Below are 8,404 nucleotides of genomic sequence, written 5' to 3'. Positions count from 1 at the left end.
ATTTTCCATTTCTTCCAGGTTTTCCAGTTTAGTGGAGTACAGGTTTTTAAAATATGTATTTATGACTCTTGATTTCTGTTGATATGGTCCCCATTTTGTTTCTTATTTTGTTAATTTGGGTAGTTTTTCTGTCTTTTTGTTAGTGTGAATAAGTATTTATCTTGTTGATTTTCTCAGAGAAACAGTTCTTAGTTTTATTAATTCTTTGTATTGTTCTCTTTGTTTCCTGGATCAAAGATTTTATGAAGTCAGAAACACTGAACCTGATAGAAGAGTAAGTATGCCTTGAATGCATCAGCACAGAAGATAACCTTCTGAACAGAATACCAAATGTGTAAGCGCTGAGATAAACAATTAATAAATTGGTCCCCATGAAATTGAGAAACTGTTTTATTGGGGAAAGGAAATCATTAATCAAACAGAGAGGTAACCTACAAGTAGGAAAAGATTTTTCATCAACTCCACATCCAATAGAGAACTCATATCCAAATTATATAAAAAAATACCTCAAGAACTAGATATCCAAAACCTAAATAATCTAATTAAAATGGGGTACAAATAAACAGATAATTTTCAATACAAGAAATGACTAAAATGGTTTTGAAAGTGCTAAAATCCTTAGCCATCAAAGAACTGCAAATCAAAACTACTTTGAGATTCCATCTTTCATCTATCAAAATGGCTAAAATTAATTACACAAGTGACAGTTCATGCTGGAGATGATGTGAAGCAACAGAAACACTCTTTTATTGTAGTGAAAGTACAAATATGCACACACACTATGGAAATTAATATGATGGTCAGTCAGAAATTTGGGACCAGATCTACCTCAAGAGCCTGCTATACTACTATTGGGCATATACCCAAAAGATACTTGCTCAATCATGTTCATTGTGGTTAAGAGTACTATCTGTTCTAGAGGTTCTGAGTTCAATCCTCAGTGACCAACTTAGGTAGCTCACAACCAAGGGTTCAATTCCCAGCAACTACATGGTAGCTCACAACCATCTATAATAAGATCTGGGGCCTCTTTTGATGTTTCGGCAGAACACTGTATATATTACATATAAATAAATCTTTTTTTAAAAAAAGGATCAATAAAATGACATATAATATTTGTCTATACTTACAGATCAGTGCCTTATCCAGTCATCACCAGAGAGGAGATTCAGAGACCAAAAGCCATGCAGAAAAAGTCTAAATGGGGGGTCTTTATTAAATCCTGCTCCTCAGATCTCAGGGAATCCCAAAGAAAGGGATGTGAAAAGGTTGTAAGACCCAAAGGGATAGAACACACCATGAAAACAAGTTCCTCTGAGCTCATGGATCTTCATCAGGTCCTCCGCATATATAATATAGCTATAGCTTAACACTTTTATAAGACTCCTGACTCTGAGAACAAGTGGGTCTCTGATTTTTGTGCCTGCACCTGATAGGTTGCATGTCCAACTTCAGTATAATAGTTTTGTATACTTGGTGTCCTTCTATACCAAAATACTTGAGACTGAGCACTTAAAAATGATGCCTATCTAACTAATAAATATGATGGCTAAAATATCTAAACTGCACTGGGATAACCCCTTTGTGTTCTTGTATGCTGCATGACATCACAAAATAACATTGCAGGTAGTAGAAGCAAGGTAAATAAATATTTAGAAGAGCTAGAAATCCGGAAAAAATAAATCATGGTTATGCCTACATAACAACCTGTTCTAGAACACATTAATCCAGTTCTATAAGATCTAACCAAGATTAATGCCTACAAAATAAGGTATGATTTGTGTAACTCCAAAAGTAGTTGATATCTTAATGTGTTCTCTACCTATCAACATCAAGATAGAGGAAAATAAGATTATAGTACAGGGTCTAGGAAGAATAAAAACTAATTCTTAGGAATATTATTATATTAATAAGCTATGTGCTTCATGTATCAAGATAAATAAATATGTTCTTATATAAATAATATTACATGAACTCCATACATTTTCCATACACATTATGTAGAGAGGAGGCATCTACAAGATAAATGTGATATAAGTAGTAGTCTCTAGCCTATCACTGTTTCTTTATTCTTCTTTATAACAGTAATATGATAGGTGTTTGGAGCACTTGAACATTTTTAGTTTTTTCTCTTTAATTTCTTTTGTTCTTCATTTTTTCTTTCCATTTTTCAAAATATATTTATTTTGTTTGAATTTTACACTTAAAAAGTTAATATTATCCTGAAAAAGTGATTATTACTATTTGCAAAGTGAATTGATTTTTCTTGTTAAACTGTTTCTCTGTTTATATCTACAAATTCTTTACACCTATCATGAAGCTTCAGAGACCTTTACCTAAGTAGCTCACTTTTGCTGTTAGACCAACATATTTGGCATGATTTATTTGGTAAAAACCAAGACGTAATGTGATACCCCTTTCAAAAATAGTATTATATGCATTATCTCAGCACTGACAAGAGTAAGAAGGGTGTGGTTTCAAGCATGGGAAGAATAGTCCAGTTATCCGAGTCATCTTTACAGAAGTGTATCATATACCAGGCCCTGAGGGGGTTCTTAATATCAATAATGTTACTAATAATGGCAAGCACATGCTGATGAATTGCAGCCTTTGAAATATTTTATATCATATAACCTTATGAAGCCTGAGTATGTACTCAAGATATAAGGAAATATATTTTAAAATGTGTAAAATACAATAATAAAGAATTTTGTTATCAGTATTACCGGACATACATATAAATTCTAATTTGATTATTTTTAATAAATTTGGTAATTTTACTACTTTTAAATTATTGCAATAATTTAAAATTTCAGAATGCATTGTGATAATATGTTTATAGTCAGAGCCCATGGACCTGGGCTGAAAATTGAGCCACAGAAGTGTAACTAACAACTGTGCTCTCACGCTGTTGTCTCCGCTACAAATCACAGATTCTCCAGTTTGGAGGAAAACCAGAAACCTCAGTACAGAGGCTGGTGAAACACACAAGCCTATATTCAATCTAACATGACCATTAATTAGGTTTGCATGTATTTAATGGAGAAAGAAGGAGACAAAAGTGACCATTTGTGTCTCATTCTCATTATCTTCATTGTGACCAAAGCTGTTAGGAAGGAGCACCACACAGAAAATAAAAATTTGTTTTATGGACCACGTAAATTGATTCCAAAGTTACACTAGGATTACAGGCTGGCAGGGCAGGACCAATAGTGAATATTTTGGTGTTAAATATGACAATGTTTATTGTGATGTTAAATATGGAATTGTTTATGTTGGTGTTTAATAGAACAACGTTTATCTTGGTGTTAAATATGATAACCCTCTTTCCTAAAAGGTTATGTCTACAGCTGACAACTGTTCAAACAGAAGTGGTAAATCAAGACTCAGGAACTTTTCTACAAAGGGAGAGAAAGCAAACATCTCTGGATTTGTTACCCTTATGCTCTGCACTGCAAATAATCAAGTCTGCCATCATAGCACGGAAACAACTCTAAAGCACGTGTGAGTGAAAGGGTGTGGCTGTGTTCCAGAAATCATATTAATAAAAGATTGGGAGGTTCGAGACTTCAAACCTAATTTGTCAGTTTCAGTCTTAGCTGACATGATGAATGATACTTACATCCAAAGGAGAAGTGCAAGCCAGAAAGGAGAGTGGGTTGTTGAGGATAAGGTTTTCAGTTGCTTAGACAGTGGTGATGTTCAGAATCAGAGACAGTGACAAAATTGTAATTGTATTATGATGCTGTGTCAGGCAGATTTATGAATATTGTACAAAAGTGGTAGGTTCAAGTTTATCGTTAGACATTAATCCTTTTAAGGACACAATAAACAAATAAATCTTTCATGTGTAGGATAGATAAAAAAAGACCACACAATTATTAGAAAATCCTGAACATAACTGCTCATAGCAAAGGCCTAATTTCAGATCCCAAGTCCTGGAAACCCAGTGTACTAATCAAACACTTGTTCTTGAAAACTATTTAGAATTTGACTAATCTTACACTTAATAACTTATTAATTTTTGCTGTTGCATTCTCAAATTCTGCAATACAACAAATTTTTAGTGAATAATCCTTGAATACTTATCACTTATTAAAGATCTTTCTAGTAGAATTATTATATTTATACCACAATTTCCTTTATATATTTATTCACTTATAGTATGCATAATTTTGCTAATAGAAATCTTGTAGCTATGCATCATTTGTCATTTTACATCATATAAAACCTCACATTACAATGAAAACTTCAATTCTAAGTAGGAGATATTAATGTAAAATTATTCTAAAAGATGAAAGGAATGGAACTATAGACTACTGATCAGCATTACAAAATGGTGCAAACAAATTTAGTATTTTATATCCTCCTAGGACTTTCCCTTTAAGACATTTTAGGATCATCCTCCATGAAGCAGTAGGCTAATTAACTTGTACTATACATTGCTGTCTACCTAGAGTAGAAGCCATTCTGTCCTGTTGGAGGAACTCCTAGGAAGAAAAAAAAAGTCCTCTAGCATTAGAGTAATTGTTGGAATATTGTGATGGAACAGTAGAATAATCAATTTTATGTGTAATAAAAGAAAAAATGAAAAAGGTGAGCTATCTCAGTCAGGAATACAAGATGTCATTTAAGAGTGTCTCAATATAACAAAAATAAATTTGTCACTAATGTATCTTGCCAGATTGCACAGCTTGTGAGAGTGAAGGGTGCCTCATAATAACATTCGTCATTATTAGGCCTTCCAAGCTCAGTGCTGTAGAGAATAGAAACACCAATATTTATAGCTTTTTAATAAATGTACTTTAGCTTTCTCAGGACGCTAACGAGTTGGCTATCAATTTCTGACACAACATCTTGTGGAATTGCCATTTACTATTTCTTAGGACTAGCTGGAACAAGTCTTCCTTTCTTAAGTGGCACATGTTCATTTTCTGCCTTCTCCTCGTCCTTACCACCTGCTAACAGTGTTTCAGGCAACAAAACAGCAGTGCTCTCAGCAGACAGTGTAACCTCCTCCGGAGCTGTGACAGTGCAGATGGTACACCAAGAAACAAAACCCTTAAGCCCGTGATGAACTGCTTTTATTTCTTCTCTTGGAATTCTTTGATTCTCCTTTAATATTTGACACCGATTTGATAAAAAAAAAAACCTCTCTGAAGTATATGTGTAAGCACACCAGAGAATACTCTAGGAGTATTGAGTACAACCTCTCATTTCAGCCAATCTTTACTGATATGCAAATCCATATGTTTGTTAATACAGTTACCTATCACAAGAACATTACTTCCTTATGTCAGCATTATTTTATGGTTGGTGCTTGCTAATATTTTTCCTCCATTTAGCAACTTTTAGAAGAAAATGAGTCAGCAATAATTGTATTTTTTAACCTTACAATTTATATTAGCTGTAAGAAATTTTAATAACATGAAGAAATTTCATCAGGAGCAAAAGCATCAACCATTTAGTAATGATTCTGTTAAAGAACACATATTGTGAAATGAATGACTCAGTTTTAGTAGCCGAATATTTAGAATGCCTTCTTGGTTAAATGCATGAACATAGAATAAAATTAGAGAATATATGTAAATATATAATCATTTTTTCCAACTTAATATGGCCATGTATGCATTATATATTTTGTGCTGTAATGCATGGAAAGCTTTCTCCCAGTGCCTAAACAAACCCTCACAAGGTGGACTATCTTCCTATAAGCTATTATGAAAAAGGTCCTTCAGGTCCCCAACATAAGACAGGCAGTTAGCACTTCTGCTGGTGGTCATCCTTAGCTAACTGACAACGTTACTAAAGACATCACCTGCCTTGGTACCAAGACACAGAGAAGTCAGAATAGAGCCAGTATGGAAGCTTCCTTCCTTCTGTCAAGCATTTATGTGTTCTAAGGTGCTGTGCAGGCTCACAAGGGGGAAAATAACCTCCACAGTCTTAATGAGCTGGGAACTCTGTGGGCAACAACACCAACCTGCCAGGAAAGATGAATCCACTGGTGTGGAAGAGGCAAGTCTGTTATGGGTGTAACCAACCACTTTCTGATTATATTTGATTCTTGCTCTGCAGGGGAACATTCAGGTCTGCTATGATAAACATAAAAAGAAGCGATGACCTGGGAGGTTACAGACCCTTGTGGGGAAGCAACTGCTGTTGTTTTGCTAAACAGACATAATGTATGTGTCAAATATTCTTCTAAGTCACCATGGTCATAGATTACATTGCTTTCATCTGTGGTTAGAAAAGTTTCATTGGCAATGTTCTGAAGCAACACCAGGGACTCATACGTAGTCAAGTTAAAGAGAAGAAATTAATTATGAACGATATATGTAAATAGCCTCCCAGTTCCAGAAAGGAAATTTGTAAGAGCAAGTTGAATGGCAGCCTAGACCACTAACCTTGTGTGCAAAACCAAAACAAAACAGAAAAAACCAACGCTTATTTGAAGCCACAGTAGTTTTCATTACCTTAATACAATCTTCAAAGACTTGGCCTATAAGCCTTTATCACAGTAGTTGCAGGGACCCATGAGGCCTTACCATTCCCTAAGACAATGGGAGCAGAACCAGAATTTTTCTCAGTATTGTAAACATTCTTAAGGTGTACATTCTCTTGTAAAAAAAAAAAAACTTTCATCACACTCTATAAAAAATTCTAGGAAAACTCATTGAGTACTATCAAGGAGACTGGAAAGTAGAATGTGGTGAGTATAGTGATATTTGAGACAAAGGGATCATGTACAGTGAAAGGAAAGCAAAGGAATAATTGAGTATTGGGAATATGATCAAAGCATAGAATGGATATATATATGAAAATGCCATGTTGAAGCCTATTAGTGTGTATAATATATGCCAATGTTTTTCACATTAATTTTTTGAACAGAACAAAAGTTAACAATGATACATTTTTAAATTTTTGTATTAAGTGAGTAAATAAAATAATGCACAAATAATTTATGAGTGAAGAGTTATAAATACTCCTTTTTCTCTTCAAAAATATAAATATGTTGACAGATTGTGTTGAGTAGGGTGTTATTCAATTACACTTCTAGAAATAAAACTGTGTGGGTAGGCTTCATTATATCAATTTCACTAAATGAAGTAATGTCTAAATGAAATAAAATATGGAAATAACAATATAGTTATTTAAGATTGGTGATCATCAATGAACAATATTTACAAGGACAATTTTGAAAGTGCCTAAATATCCATCCATCTTTAGAGTCCCAAACTTCCTTTAAAAGATAAGAAAAACTTATAACATCAATAGCATGACTGTCACTACTAAAATTCTATTTAATTACTTAGAAAATTTCTCTGGAAAGATACTGTGCTGGGAAGTGAATATTTAGAAATAGAAGATTAAATACCCTTCCTTAAAATCTTCATAGGTTACCAGAATCATAGCCAAGTTTACTGAGATAATTTTGGTTTTCTACTGAACATTTTAATGGCTTATATTCACTAGATATTTCTAAATGTTTCACAACTATGTTTAAACTCAAGAATATCATTTATTTGAACATTTCCCCAATATTCTACTAGCTTTTTCTGTATTTTTCTTTTATATGTTTTTTCCCCTGTTTTTCGCCAGTAGTTCTCTGTGCAGGTTGGCATTACTTGTCAACTCTACATGGCTTAGAATCACCTGGGAGGACAGACTCTGTGAAGAATTTTTCTACATTCGGTTGGCTTGTCGATGTGATAGAGGATTTTCTTTAATAAGTAATTGTGATAGACTCAGGCTACTGAGGATGCAACATCCCCTAGACATTGGGACATGAACTGTATAAGAATGAACTGAAATGACTACAAGCAAGCAAGTATGCAAGCAGTAATTTCTATCTACTCTTGATTGTTGAATGGGATTGTGACTTTTTATCCATAGATTCTCCTTGTGTGGCTCTCCTGCAATGACAGATAATAACCTGAAACTGTAAGCTAAAATATAACCTGTTGCTACTCTGTTTCTTGTTGTCATGTTATTCAATCACAGAAAAAAAAAATTAAACCAGGACATGGCCTTTTGATATTTGTGATGTATGCTTGTGTATGTACATTCATGAGTATATATGTAAACAAGTATATATATACATATATATGTATATATATGCTGCATTTCCTTTATCCATATAGGCTGACTTTATAAATTTGCCATTATGAATCCTACTACAATAAATGCAGATATGCAAGTACCTATGTAGGATGCTTGTTTTTCTTTGAATATATTCCAAAGAGTGATTTAGAACAGCATACAGAATTTTAGTGTTATCAAAAACTCCATTATGATTTCCATAGTGGTCACACTATTTTGCATTAAAATATACAGTGTGTGAAGATGCCTTTCCCCTGGTACCGTTTTAATGTCTGTCATTTAATTTTCAATAACTCATTTT

The 8,404-nt window shown here is 33.6% G+C and overlaps 1 long non-coding RNA gene across 2 annotated transcripts; it reads left to right on the top strand.

Moving 5' to 3' along the window:
- The first annotated feature begins 219 nt into the window (after positions 1–219).
- On the top strand, positions 220–8,081 carry LOC113457502. Of its 2 annotated transcripts, none has more exons than XR_003378057.1 (3): positions 220–274; positions 3,338–3,504; positions 7,606–8,081. It is a non-coding gene; the product is annotated as an uncharacterized LOC113457502 (long non-coding RNA). The 2 variants fall into 2 exon arrangements; XR_003378058.1 differs by lacking the exon at positions 7,606–8,081 and adding an exon at positions 4,969–7,591.
- Positions 8,082–8,404: the final 323 nt, after the last annotated feature.

The sequence above is a fragment of the Microtus ochrogaster genome, linkage group LG1, assembly GCF_000317375.1.
Source record: "Microtus ochrogaster isolate Prairie Vole_2 linkage group LG1, MicOch1.0, whole genome shotgun sequence".
NCBI lineage: Eukaryota > Metazoa > Chordata > Mammalia > Rodentia > Cricetidae > Microtus > Microtus ochrogaster.
The sequence above is the reverse complement of the archived record's forward strand: the minus strand, read 5'-3'. Positions and strand labels throughout refer to the sequence as shown.